The sequence below is a fragment of the Macaca nemestrina genome, chromosome 2 (assembly GCF_043159975.1).
Source record: "Macaca nemestrina isolate mMacNem1 chromosome 2, mMacNem.hap1, whole genome shotgun sequence".
NCBI lineage: Eukaryota > Metazoa > Chordata > Mammalia > Primates > Cercopithecidae > Macaca > Macaca nemestrina.
In genome coordinates this window covers 199952806-199967579 of record NC_092126.1, presented here as the reverse complement: position 1 = coordinate 199967579, position 14774 = coordinate 199952806, and the positions used below count along the sequence as shown (strand labels likewise).

Sequence of the window (14774 nt, the reverse complement as noted above, 5' to 3'; positions counted from 1 at the left end):
GAGATAATATGATATTCAGATTTGTTCCTTCAGCCATGGCAAATGTTTAATACATAACACAAAGTTTTATTCAGTTATATTTCCATATGGGGAAGATTGGAGTAGTTTATGAATAAGTCATACTGTAAAATTAAGATAAAGATAGAAAAACTCATATCTTATGGGAATGGCTTTTTAAAAATCAGGAATGCAAACTATAACAGAGATTACACGGATGATACAAGAGTGGAATAGTAGCTAAGGACTACCTGAGGGAAAAGAAGCAGACACAAGAATTGGGGAAGTTAATTTATATTTGTATCCAACATATGATAACGAAACTAATGTTTCTTGGTACAAAAATAGTTTTGAAACACTAACCTAGAAGCAAACGAGAGCAAAACAAACAAACAACCAACCAACCAACAAAAAACAACAAAAAACTTTTATTTATGAGAAAAATACTTTGAGAGATTAAAATCATTTTTAAAAGAAATTTAAAGTATAGGACAAAACACTTGATTCATCGAAGAAACAGACAATATTTGGGGAAATTATCTAGACCATAACTCAGTGTTTAAGAGAAAATATGCATTTTAGATAGTCTGTAGAAGTGAGCTATTTTCATTGAATAATCTTTGAGACCCCATTCAGAGTGCAAGCTACAGATGGTGGCTAGGACTCCTTGTGAAAGCAATCATCTCCTTTCCCCGCAGTTGCCCCTCTTCTGATTGGAGTACGTAATTATACTGGTATCCTATCTTTAAATGTGCTTCAGGACTATAAAGATTATTTTCTTCCCCATCACTTGCTTTTAACTAAAGTTAAGCAATTCAAAGAAAGCATCATCTTGCCTTAAATGTCTGAATATTTGTCAAGAAAATATATGCACAACTCCAATTTTCTTAGGGGTTCCTGTTTATGAAACATGGGGATTAATTTCCTTGATGTAAAGAATACACAATTGTTAAGTTACTGGTGTGATGGAAATTTGTGTTGTAACCACAAGGTGGCAGAATAAGCTAGGAGCTTCTTGTGCCCCTTCACATATCACTGGTTACTTCAGACATCTCTCTATTCAGATGAAAAACGCTGTAACAGGTGTGTCTTTGTTAGCCTATATGCATGTGTAAGACAAGTGACTACATAAGTAATACTGTTGAAAAAAGGTTAAAATGACTGAAGCCTCTTTCCGACCCTCAAGACAAATCCCACGCAAAAGGTATTCTAAAGTTGATTTGTAGTGAATGCTTCAGTTAGCTGCAAATAAACACTGTCTTTTAGCAGATGTTTGTTTGAAAATGAAGTGGCCGTATTCGTCACCACCTCCCTCACACACACACTTCCCGCATTGTGAACCCCGAGACTTGATCCATCCACCATCTGCTCCTGCGATTAAGGGGAAGATGTGTGGGGAAGCACCTGGATGCTGGTACCAGGATGCTACCTTGAATGTGCCTTGGATATCTGTGTCAGTAGAGAGAGGTGATGACCTTTCCCTCCTCTCCTATCCAACACTACGTGGTTGGTTTATGTAGACAGGTAAAATATATGCTTAACTGTACGCTATAACCCAAAGGAAGTAGGATTGTCATGTTAAGACAATAAAATAAGCTACACTTAATTATGACTGTCAATATGGTCAAATATATGAAGTTAATAACAACAAAACAGATTCAAGATGTCATCTATTAAATTAGTGTATCTGTGGCAGTGCAACTCCAAAGAAATCATATTTGATAATTGTTTTGGTATAATAAATTATATATTTTAATAACTTACTGGTAATTGTATTGCTACAGTACAACCCAAACTTCTGAGGATGGCCTTCAAGACCCTTTGTTATCTGTTATTTTTCTGCAATAGTCCCCTATTATTATCTAAACAGACCATGGCCCTTTATACCACTGTCTTTCCCAAGACTGTTACATTTTCATTTTTTTGGAGAGTCCTCTCTGCCTCTGTTCCTGCAACTGGCAAGCTGCTATTCTTCTTTCAAGAAGTGATTGAGAGACCACCTCTCTGAAATCTATTCTTCTGAATTCTGCCTTGAAAGCAGAAATAATCGTCGCCTTGTCTGAAATCCTGGAGTCATCATTCCTGTTTTCATCACTTTGATCACTGATTTCCACTTGCTTTTGTGCATTTCCCTCTACCCAAGGAGAGGAACCTCATTTCATTACTTTGTATCCTTAATACCTACTGGGGAGCTTTAAATGGAAAGGCACTTAATAAATCCTTTTTGGAAGGAGGAAATAACACCAATAGATTGCTACGGTGCATATAGTAATGTATTTATACGTCATTATTTCTGTTTAAAGATGACATTTATATTCAAAGATGAATATGGTTTTTGAGTTTAAATTTAATTGAAATATTTTATATTAAATTCAGAAAAAACTTCAAGTTATGTTTGTTTGTAGAGCACAAACTATGGGACTATCAGCTTTCAACTCTACATATTGTCTGGGAGGTCATAGCTATAAAAGGATTCAGCCTTGTAAAATTGGAACCTAAATAACATATTTTTGAGGACTATTTCTCTAAAGGTAATTCCTTAATATTTGAATTAGACAAAGCATTTATTAAGTGCATGTTAAAGGTCTGTGTCAAGTGTCTTTACAATCAGACACATGACAGTTATACTTGTCTAATAAACAACAAGCTGATCTACTTTTTTTAAAAACAAATTATCTGATCATTATTGATGGGCTTAAAACAATAGAATCAGCTCAATCATTATAAGAGGTTACATAAAAGCCTATTAAGCCCCACAACCACAGACTCACACACACACACACACACAAAAATTAGTACACAGTGATACAATTCTCAATCCTTTAGTTAAAGAAGCTACAACAGCATGCATACTAAGATATCTATGTGAGGTAATGTATTTGTTAATTAGCCAGATTTAATCATTCCACATGCATGTATACTTCCAAATATCAGGTTCTACATGATAAATATATACAATTTTATATGTCAATTTAAACAAATAAATGTGAAAGAAAAAAAAGTTGTTCACCAAAAAAGCCCACAAAAAATAGGCTTTGCATTTTTCTTTCTTTTTTTTTTTTTTTTCTTTTTTAGAAGGAGTTTTGCTCTTGTTGTCCAGGCTGGCGTGCAATGGCACGATCTCAGCTCACGCAACCTCCACTCTCCTGGGTTAAAGCGATTCTCTTTTCTCAGCCTCCTCAGTAGCTGGGATAATAGGCACCTGCCACCACGCCCAGCTAAATTTTTCTATTTTTAGTAGAGACAGGGTTTCACCATGTTGGTCAGGCTGGTCTTGAACTCCTGACATTGGGTGATCCACCTGCCTCGGCCTCCCAAAGTGCTGGTATTACAGGCATGAACCTCTGCGCCCAGCCTAGACTTTGCATTTTTCATGCAAAGTCCATCTGAAAGAGAGACTACCAAGAAAATGATAGAACACTGATTTTGTGCAAACAGAAGAATATTCATTATTGTTTCAGAATTATGGAGTAGACATGACTGCCCAGAATTATTATGATTTTCATAAGCTTATTACTGTATTTATGTATATGCGGTGCGCTTACTTTAGATTTTGGGGGTGGAATTTATTGTTATGAGAAAGTAATCTACATCATGAATGGCATCAACTACTTGCATAAAAAAACATTTTGATGTTAGGAAGGAAGATATACCTAAAGACACATAATGGGATAAGAGTTTGGGACCAGCATAGAGAGTCTTGGACAGAGAAAGTTCAAATACTCCCACTATTCTCCCTCATTTGAAGTGTGTGTGTGGGTGTGTGTGTGTGTGACAAAGACAGAAACACTATTTAGAGCTTTTTTATAATATAAATAAAAATATAATCATTAAATGTGAACTGTAAAAATCTTAAATAGAATTTTAAAATTTCATTTAGAAAACATATTCATAAAATTTGATATTTTAAATATATAAAGATCTAAACCATCTCAAATGAGCCTTTCTTTAATTTTTGGTAAGCTTTGGATTAAGCATATCTAGAAAGAGTTAGTGATAGTTTCTACTTGAATGAGATAAAATACTATCATAAAATGGAAAAATCTGAATTTTTGTATATGTAAGTGCATATGTCTACAATTGAGAAAGGTTAATTCTTTTCTATATTACACTTGATAAACACAGTTATTCAAGTAACAATTCCAAGGGGCTTTCAGATTTTTAAAGCTAAGTATTGCATTTGTCTAAATAAATCCAAACTTATTTAAGAACTGTGAAACTAAGAGAAGAAACTGGATTCTTAAGTAAACCATACTGAATTGAATTGATCAGTGTATGTTTGTGTGTATGTCCCATGCCAGACTTGAATGGTCTTCAAAAACAGAGAAAATGACATTCATATTGTGCCATAATACTTGATCATAAAAGGGGTATATTTCTAATTTTAATTGAATTGAAACAAAATTTGTTCCTCCAATGACAACAAGTTAGAAAGCTTTATTATTTCTCTGGTCCTAGCAACAAAATAATTGAAAATTATATGTTTGTGTGTTAGTATACATATAAATATAAATATAAATATACATACACATACATATACATAGAGAGAGAGAAAGAGAGAGACAGATACAAAGAATAACAGAAAGAGAGAAGTTTCAGACATATCTATTAAATACTCGGAAATCCATCATAAAAATTCTCAAACTTTGAACAATATACTTTCTTATGTTATATTCTCCATTCTGTTCCAATTTCTTTAATGAAAAAGATCCACGTTATCACATTATTCTGTTTATCAAACAAAAAAATTAGAGAAAACTTTATTAAATGTAGAAATATTTTATTAAAATGTCTACTAGAATATGGTTATGGTTAATTTTGTAGTCGTATTTCACTATATGTATAATGTATGTACAATTACATATATTTAATTATGTAATACATCTATCTAATATATGTAAAATGGTTCTGATAAAATGATAAAATAATTTTAAAAACACTCATTGTGTTGTTATTGAAATTATGAAAAATAATAAGAATTTCCAGCTCCCACCATACCAATATGATATTAATTTCTTATATATATATGTATATTTTCTGACCATTTTCTACTTGGATAATTTTATTTTACATGTATATTTTACCTATAATTTAAACACTGATTTTTTCATCAATTTATACTTCAGATATGTGTGTGTGTGTGTATACATATATATATATATGTGTGAAAAGATCAGTGTTTTCGGTATGTGTTTAGTGTCTTTAGAACTTTATACTTTTTTTTTTTTTTTTTTTTTTTTTTTTTTTTGAGACAGAGTCTCACTCTGTCGCCCAGGCTGGAGTGCAGTGGCGGGATCTCAGTTCACTGCAACCTCTGCCTCCTGGGTTTAAGCAATTCTCCTGCCTCAGTCTCCTGAGTAGCTGGAATTACAGGCATGTGTCACCACACGCGGGTAAATTTTGTATTTTTAGTAGAGACGGGGTTTCACCATGTTGGTCAGGATGGTGGTCTCCATCTCCTGACCTCGTGATCCGCCCACGTGAGCCTCCCAAAGTGCTGGGATTACAGGTGTGAGCAACTGCGCCTGGCCCCAAAACTACACTTATTTTAAGGCTCTTATTATATAAGTTAATTTTCTCTTTTAAAGATAAGAGTATGCAACTAATAATAAAATTGCCTCCAGATGTTTTGCATTAGACCCAATGAAAGCTTACAGATAATTTCCAAAAGTACATTTATTAAAATTCAAGTCCCTTAGACAATTTCATATGCCAGAAACGTAAATAGGGTAGCTAGTCTTATCTTCTCATAGGAAGAATTTATGTAATTGCAAAACGTTTTAAAGTATTTGGAATTTTATTGTTTCCTTAAGTAAAAAGAAATTATGAAATGTTTAAAGTTAACATTTTGCTCGCATATGTGTTGCAGAATGAACCTAACAAAATGAGAAATAAATATTCTTTATAGGTTTTGCTACTGAGCAATAGGGCACAGGTAAAAGTTCGACATGGGTTCTAAAATCTGTCTTTGTTACTAGTTTTGTTACCACATGACAAGTACTTATATTAGGTAACAGATACAGCTATGTCCTGAATTGAGTGCAATTATTCCTACCTTGCAGGAATTGTTAGCTTCCAAAAGAGCATGAGTAAAGTGAACAGCACCGTGCTTACCACAGAGCAAATATTTTTTTAAATGGCACCATGCATCATAAATTTTCTGTGACCTGAATACATACATCATTTGATTTCCACAATTCTGTGAAGAAACAAAAGTTCAGAAAGAACGGCTTATTTACATCTTATAACACGTGGTTATAGGCTTTGAATCCAATAATTTGTGAAGCTCACATCACTAACTCATCTACAATTCTTGAGAACTGAATTTTTGTCTAAGTATTCACTGATCCAGTGACTTAGCTTTTTCTACTTTTAAGGATTTTAATTTGTAAAACGATAAGACTGAATTCTGTAATCTTTTTGCAATTATGGTTCTAAGAGATGAATAAATTTAAAAGATAAATAAAATCAGTTGCTTATAAAAATATATCAAAGAAGACAACATTTTTCCCTATTCTGTATTCTACAAGTTGTCTAAATGGTAACAGAAATTTGAAGTCACTTAGTAATATAAATTAGGTTTTGTCACTATTCCTATACAGATAAATCATATTTTTCTGAATCCACATGAGGCTTCCACACAAAACTTACAGGAAACCTAATGACAATTACTTGAATAAATGAGCTTTATGGTTGTCTGGAAATATATTTCCAAACCAATGTGAGTAGATAATGCGTTATTTTAGTCAAAGAAACCCATTCAATAGGAAGCAGATTTTTCCAACAGAGGTAAAATGATATCAATAACTCAATGTTTATTTCATCATTTGCTTTTTATTTCAACGTAAGGTTTACTTTTCAGGTCGGGCATGGTGGCTCACGCCTGTAATCCCAGCACCTTGGGAGGCCGAGGCAGGGGGATCACGAGGTCAGGAGATGGAGACCATCCTGGCTAACACGGTGAAACCCCGTCTCTACTAAAAATACAAAAAATGAGCCGGGCGAGGTGGCGGCGCCTGTGGTCCCAGCTCCTCGGGAGGCTGAGGCAGGAGAATGGCGGGAACCTGGGGGGCGGAGCTTGCAGGGAGCCAAGATGGCGCTGCCCACCCCAGCCTGGGCCACAGAGAGAGACTCCGTCTCAAAAAACAAAACAAAAGAAAACAAAAAATTTACTTTTCAAAAACATTTTGGAAAGTCTACACTAATAATTAAAAAGAACATTTTGGTTAAAGTATTGTAAAATATGTTATATTTTGATTCAGATTTATTACTAGGATAACCCCAAATAATCCAGCACTAAATAATTTGCTAACTTTACTAATAAAGTTGTTCAAATTCCTTAAAAATCCTGCACATGTACCCCCTAAATCTAGAATAAACGTTAAAAATAAAAGACAAGTGTTCAAATTTTCTTTGATTAATATTCTCTATACAATGTCAGGATCTACAGCACTACTTTATCTCTAGATAGAAAAAGAAAATTCGTCCTTTCTTACACATTCAATTCATTTGTATTTCAAGGAGGTATTGATTATTTCAATGACAAAAGGAGATAATTACAATGTCTTTGGAATTACCAAGGTCCTTTCAGAGAGCTAAACTCAGCAAAAGTACTAGTGACATTTTTAGAAACATTAGCAAATCTCAAACTAAATGTTTTTAAAAAGGACAATTGGCTTGAACATTTTAGTAAAATGTGTACGATTTTTAAACAGCTAAATGTTTCTTTATATTCATAAATAATATGCTCACATGCACAATTAAATCACTTCTCTTATTTTAAATCTGGTCTTTGATACTCTATTGACAGATCCCATGAAAAAATATTGTACCAATTTAATGCAAATATGCATAAAAATGCTGGAATATAAGGCAGTGATATGTTACAGTTCACAAACACTAGTGCTAGATGCAATATGTGCAGTAGAAAGGAGTTTTGCCTTTGCTGTGTCCTGGAAAACTATCCATTCCCTTTTCTACCAAAAAAAAAAAAATCAGGTTTATTGTAACAGAACTCTGTTGTAAAGGAGCTCAGTGCAGGTGAATTGAGTGGTATCTCTCTGAGTATACTGCCCACACCAAAAGAAAACAAAGCAAAGCAAACCAATAAAAAAGAGAACCATGTGACATGGACCCCTGAGTCAATACTGCTTGGTTTCTCTCATTCAATTTTATTTGCTTACATCTTCTTACCTCTAAAATAGAATCATGAAAATTATCATCCTAGACTAGGAGAGAGTGGTTACTCTACCTCTCAGCAAGAAAATACTCTTGAAAACAGCCTTGGGTTTTTGATGAGAGGACTTGTTACACTTATTTTCTTCACCAGATCAGGGGACAAACCTGGAGAACTAAGGTCAAAAAAACCTATCTAGTGTAAAGAGAAGACACCAACTCTTAGCTAGGACCAAGAAAAAAGAAAGAGAATGGAATGTTGGGGGACGGAAATGAAAATGTAACCTCTTTTCTGTCCCTGGGATTTTGTGGTTAACAAGAGAGAGAGGGAAGAGCAAAATAAACAACCAGACATGATCCCATAGTTTATCTCATTCAAGACAAACTTAAACAGAGATACATAAAATAATTGGAAAGAAATTTGGTTGTATATTATAAAGTTGTAGGACAGGCACTTCAAAATAAGATATTTTCAGGTAAAGGAGGAGCCCTAAGTTTAACTTTTCTAGCTGTCCTCAATCTCTCTTGACATGAACACTGAGTTGAGAATTCGTGGGTTTGTTTTGCATCCAGCTGAAGTTCAGCAGGAAGGTCAGTGATGGGCTGGAATGGAAGATGTGGCAGATATTGACACTTATGCATGAAAAAAATAATCGGGCCCCTCTACAAGGTATGTGTGAATACTGACTCTCAGTAACCAAATTGAAAAGTTATTTTACTGCCCCAAGTATAAAAATAATTTTCTGAATGTGAGGGTTCAAATTTTGCTTCTGAAGTTTTTGCTTGATGATTTGGTAGAGAATTAGATTATATGGCTCTTTTCATCACCACGTATGAATACACGTCCAATTACCTTTATCTTAGAGAAGATTAATGAAGTGTAAAAAGCATTTTTGTCAATTACATTAAAACAAACAAATGAATAGCAAAAATAAATTATGCGAAATCACAAAGCTCATTTGATTACAGTTTAGAACCCAGAAATCTAATTGACCTGACATCTCTTGCTCTTTCCTTTTCTTTTCTCCCTTGATTTACTTTGCAAAAAAATGCTTTCTAGGTTATCATAAAACCCTTTGTTTTCATTACATTGCAAAGAGATTTGTATCAGATGGAAATGTATTAATTCATTTTTCTGGCAATCTAAAACACCATTACATTTGCTTCATCTACATTTTTCACTATTTGAAATACCTTAGGTAGATGGCAAAATAAATATGCATACACAAATATATGTGATTTTATCAAAATATTGCACATTGAAACCCTTCAATCTCACCACTGAGAATCTTTCATGTCTTTAATGAGAATTTGAGACTCAAAGTTTAGTGCTTACTAGTGCAATATTGGAACCATCTCAACAGTAAGTGTCTGTTGAAATAAACAAGGCTGTGACTTCTAGATCATTTCTTAGACCAAATGACAAGGCTTAAAATGATTCTCATTCATAACTATGTAATTTTAAAACCTGTTAAAAGTAAATAGTTTCACATGTTGCCTGATAGAATTTAATGTCTCTTGGAAATACTGTCAGCGATACAGCCGAATGCTTCAACCATAGAAATTTGGGGAAATATCTCAATATCATAAAGAACAAACAATTCATCTTTCTAGAATATTCTGTGTTTAAAGACAATTTATGATAAGCCTTCTTGACACATTATGCATCTATAGACACACAATGCCTCTATTCTGTATAATTAAATGCAAACAATTATTTCTCCAGCATGTACTTGAAGTCAGTGACAGTAATCTCAATTTTGCAATACTTTTTGTTATAGACAAGTGTCTTGTAAGACTTGTATTTATTACTTAATTAATATTCCATAGTCTCTACTAGTTACAAACAATAATGTCTTGCCACAACAATGGTTTGAAAATAGTTACTTCTTATTAAGGATGTTATTTTCAACAAGAAAAATTCAGGCCAGGTACAGTGGCTCATGCCTGTAATCTCAGCGATTTCTGAGGCTGAGGGTGGCAGATGGTTGAACCCAGAATTTCCAGGCCTGCCTAGGTAGCATGGCAAGACCCCGTCTCTAAAATATTAAACAGAAAACATTAGCTGGGCCTTCAGTGGTGCACCCCAGTAGTCCCAGCTATTTGGGAGGCTAAGATGGGAGAATCCTTTGAGTTCTGGAGGTCTTGTCTGGATTGCGCCACTGCTTCCCAGCTTGGGCAACAGAGTGAGTCTCAATAAAAAAACAAACAAACAAAAACAAAACAAAACAAAAAAACGAAGAAAGACATAATTCAAAGATTTGATTAGGTGTTAAGTTATTCAGTAAAATAAGGGTTATTTGAGCACAAGCACTGCAATACTGTGACAGCAGACCTGATAACAGAGACAGTTAATAAGTGACAAACGGGTGGGTAGTGGTAGTGTACACACACTGGAATAAGGGATGATTCACAATTTTAGACTTCTAAAGTATTTATTTCTGGAATTTTCCATTTAATATTTTCTAACCACCGTTGACTGTAGGTAAGATATACGGAGGGGAGTACTGTATTGCACCAAAATGTGTACATTGAAAAGCAGCCTTCAACATTTCTATGAAATCAGAACAAAGTAGTGAAAATGTATTGTTTAATTAGAATGTAATAATTAAATGTATTAAAATATTTTGATATCTAACTTAAAAAATGGATCCACAGGCACCTGTTTCTTTGTATTCATAGAACAAATTCTGTTGTTAACCTTTTTAAGGTAAAATAGTTAAGAGCATGATATGGCTACTTGGAGAACCTTCCCTTCCTCACCAACCTAATAGGAGAGATGTCTTTGCTGATCAAAAGTTAAAACTCTCATGTTATAATTTGCTTTAAACTAATAGCAAAAATAACATAATAACACATAATAAAACTTATTTAACAAAAATAACATAGTAATCTTCATAATCACATACTTTTTCTGAAACAGAACTATTTTAATATTACATTTTGTTTCTGCCAAAGCGGTCATAGCAATGACATTTCTTTCTTCTCCCTGGTGATTGCATCAATGGGTATGGCACGAGGTACTACCTCCAAACAGTGACCCTCAAATATGTATCCTCAGCCAGTAACTCTCTACTGAGTTCGAGAGAGACTTTTTTCCTGCCTGCCAGTGTGACATTACTACTTGGATTTGACATTCAGAACTCAACACAGCCAAAATGAAACTCAAGATCTGTCAAAATGTACATTGAGAGAAAGGCATTGCTATCTATCCTGCAGTACAGGTAGATTCCTTTAAGTCATATTAGCTCTTCCTTGATCTTCACATTCCATATTCAACCATAACCAAGTCTGCTCAGTTATGCCTACTAATCCCTTTCAAATCTATCCATTGTTAAAAAACCGATCCATGGCTACTCTCATCAAAACTGCTCAGTGGCTGATGCTTCCTAGCTGACTTGGCCTCTACTGTACCCCACTAAGAGCAGCCCCAATGATGTTTTTGAATTGCAGATATTTAACTCACCCACACCTTGTAACCATACACACACATGCGCACACACACATCCTTCCCTGGATTCCCAGTGTTCTTAGAATAAAGATGGAAGTCCATTCAATGACTTACAAGACCCTGCATGATCTGCCCCCAGTGGTTCTCTAGTCTCATCTTGTGGGATGTGACCCCTTGCTCTGTGCTGGATACATCATTCTTCCTCCAGCTAAATATTTTCTGTGCGTGTTTTTTCCTTTGCCTGGAAATTTTTTCCGCCAGCACTCACACATTATTTTTCCCATGAGCCAAGTCAGACTTCGTTTCTCCTGGAAACCCTTCCTTGAACTCTTTGACTTGGTTGGTACCTACTGTTTCTCACTTGCATATCACCTGACACTCGCCTCCCTAGTATGCATCATAACTCCATTTGAATCAATTTGAGTGATTTGTTGATTAATTACTATTTACTTATATGTCCTAAATTCCTTAAAAATAGCCATAGTAGGTGCTCAATAAATAGACTGAATAAAAGTAATAATATATTACACAGCAGCTGTATAAACATTTGGCACATAACATTACATTGGCCAGGCATGGCAGCTTACGCCTGTAATCCCCAGCACTTTGGGAGGCCTAGGTGAGTGGATCACTTGAGGTTGGAAAATCAAGACCAGGGTGGGCAACATGTCAAAACCCCATCTCTACCAAAAATACAAAAAATTAACCAGGCTTGGTGGTACGCACCTATAATCCCAGCTACTCGGGAGGCTGAGGCACAAAAAAATTGGTGGAGCCTGGGAGGTGGAGGTTCAAATAATGTGAACTTTTTTTCTATCTTAATATTTAAATATACATATGGCTTGAATTTTAAGGTAGTATACTAGAAACACTGGCAAAAAATAGCAAATTGATACTTGACCTCTGTTTCATGTTTGTTTCACAGGCATTAATAATCCCTATGCCTATCTCAGTAGCCTAGCAGAATGAGGCACTCCATGTTGATTCGGTATGTAAACACATTTGTTCAATATGGTATTTGCTTTAAGGATGACACACTGCTTAAGGAATATCAAACCAACTCCAAGCATGAAGTCTGAATCATAGTCCGAATTTAAAAGCATAAATCAAAATTATCACCAGGAAAGACCTGTGTAATTACGAGATAAATTGTAGAGATAGTAGGAACAGGATAATTAAGAGGGAGTGGAGAGCTTAGAATTTGGGAATACGATCTGTTTGAGAGAGAATTTGAGCTATTTCCTGAAACATCAAGTTGCCTGACTGGAGTGGATCATTTAGTCAAGGTAAATGGTGTGTAAACAGCAGGTCTGACCAGAGCAAAGGTAAGGCCATGCTGGTTAACTCCCTCCGAAAGGAAGTTTGAGTAATGTAATTTGACCTAGTCCTAGATATACGGAACATTTTTCAGGGATTTTTGATTTGGATAGCACAAATTAGATATGGAAATGAATGACAGGCTATTTCAGTATCACTAAGTCATGTAAAGTGACGCTGCTTATAGTTTGTCAGTGGGAATAAAAAGAAGAAAATAAAGGGAAGAGATTAGAATCAATAGGAGAAAGGACTGACACCGAATTTACCTTGACATACAAGTTGACTCCAAAGTTTTATGATGTTTATATTTTTCTAAACATAGAAGGAAAATACATTTAAATTCAATTATGAACGTATTATAAAATGACAAGGTATGCCATCACTGGAAAAATAAGTCAAAAATTTAGTTAAGTAGATCAGGCATGGATGTGCTATTGAATATAAAATAATCTGAATCCAGAATTTCTGGATTAGAACTGGTACAGAGGAAGAGCATCAGGCAACACATATTTAAACTACTGATCTTTTCTCACATATTATTAAAAAAAATTCAAATATAAATGCACGTCTCTGATCTTCTCTGAATCTTGCATCATAGGAATCCCATTTGCTATTGTCAAAAACAAAAGCAAATAGTAGGAGCAGTTCAGAAAAGAGCTGGCTTCCAAACAGAGAGGCCTCCTAATGTTTTCCCTTACCACAGAAGCCATTTCACTTCGTATCCTACACTGCAAGAAATTCCATCATGTATGGTTTCCCTTGGATTAACCCTTCAACTCTGAATCATGTTTAGGGGACTGTCAATTAGGCATTATATGTAATAATTAAATTAATCATCTGCTTTAAAAAAGTATCTTGTAATTGAGTACCTTGGAGCAGAATTGATTCTTTAAACCATTAATAAGGGTGGAGCGGAATTTTATCATATTACAGAATTTTTCTTGGTTCTTTAGTAGGCTTGAGCTCTGGAGGGAGAATAGGGAGAGGGTACTTTTACAATATGAAGGTTGCAGAAAAGGGAAGGGAATACAATATAAACTCCATAACTTAAATCTTTGGGGACTACGCTAATGGTTTCTCCTGGTGAATACCTAAAATATTTTTTACATCATCCATTGCATCATTAAGTAGTACCTAGTATTTTATTTTGATTTACTATGTAAAACCATTTTTAAACATTTGTCTCATCATTATTTCACTTTCTACAGAACTCCTAAATCAATATGATGACCTGATGGGATATGAGTATTCATTTTTTTCTTTCTTTAAGTACGTTCCTCTTACCATTAGCCAACAGCTGAAGTGATATCAAATTTGTAGTATATATTTAACTTTATTTACTAGAGTAATATTCTAATGACTTCCTTTTATCAAACTTCTATAGGTGACTGGAAATGTGATACTTTCGTGGGCTCTAGAAAGATGAGGATCAGGATTGGGTCAATTCTGAACTTCCTTTCTGCCCTTTAAGTGCATAAAATGATTCTGAAAATAGAGTATGCCCTCAGTATATGCAAGCTTAATTGAACTAAATATGTTTTTGCCTCTGCCCCTAATCATTAATATATTTTAATCAATTTACAAGCTCTTTTGAAATGCAGAAAAGTGTTTTAAGTATTAGGACTGCATGGTGTTTCTTATCCTCTATCCAAGCTTCAAATCAATGTGTAATAGAGACTTTGCTATACTGATAGTTTTTAGTGGTAAGCAGGAAGATGTCCATATCCCAATTCCTGGAACCTATGAAGATATTTCCTTACAGGGCAGAAGAGAATTAAGGTAGCAGATGAAATTAAGGTTATTAATCAGCTGAATCTATTATAGGGAAATTATC

At 34.5% G+C, this 14774-nt stretch overlaps 1 protein-coding gene and 1 long non-coding RNA gene across 5 annotated transcripts in view; one reads left to right on the top strand and one right to left on the bottom strand.

Moving 5' to 3' along the window:
- LOC105485564 (roundabout guidance receptor 1) overlaps positions 1-14774 on the bottom strand; it is a 1159905-nt gene that overhangs the window by 906357 nt on the left and 238774 nt on the right. The gene's annotated exons all lie outside the window — the stretch shown is intronic.
- Positions 1-14774, top strand: part of LOC105485540 (uncharacterized) — a 113884-nt gene that overhangs the window by 35371 nt on the left and 63739 nt on the right. For 2 of the 3 annotated variants that reach the window (XR_989643.3, XR_989644.3), the window contains exon 3: positions 12549-12611. This is a non-coding gene — a long non-coding RNA (uncharacterized lncRNA). Of the gene's footprint in view, positions 1-8745; positions 8843-12548; positions 12612-14774 lie in introns of all 3 variants that reach the window. The other variant, XR_011620434.1, reaches the window with a different exon arrangement.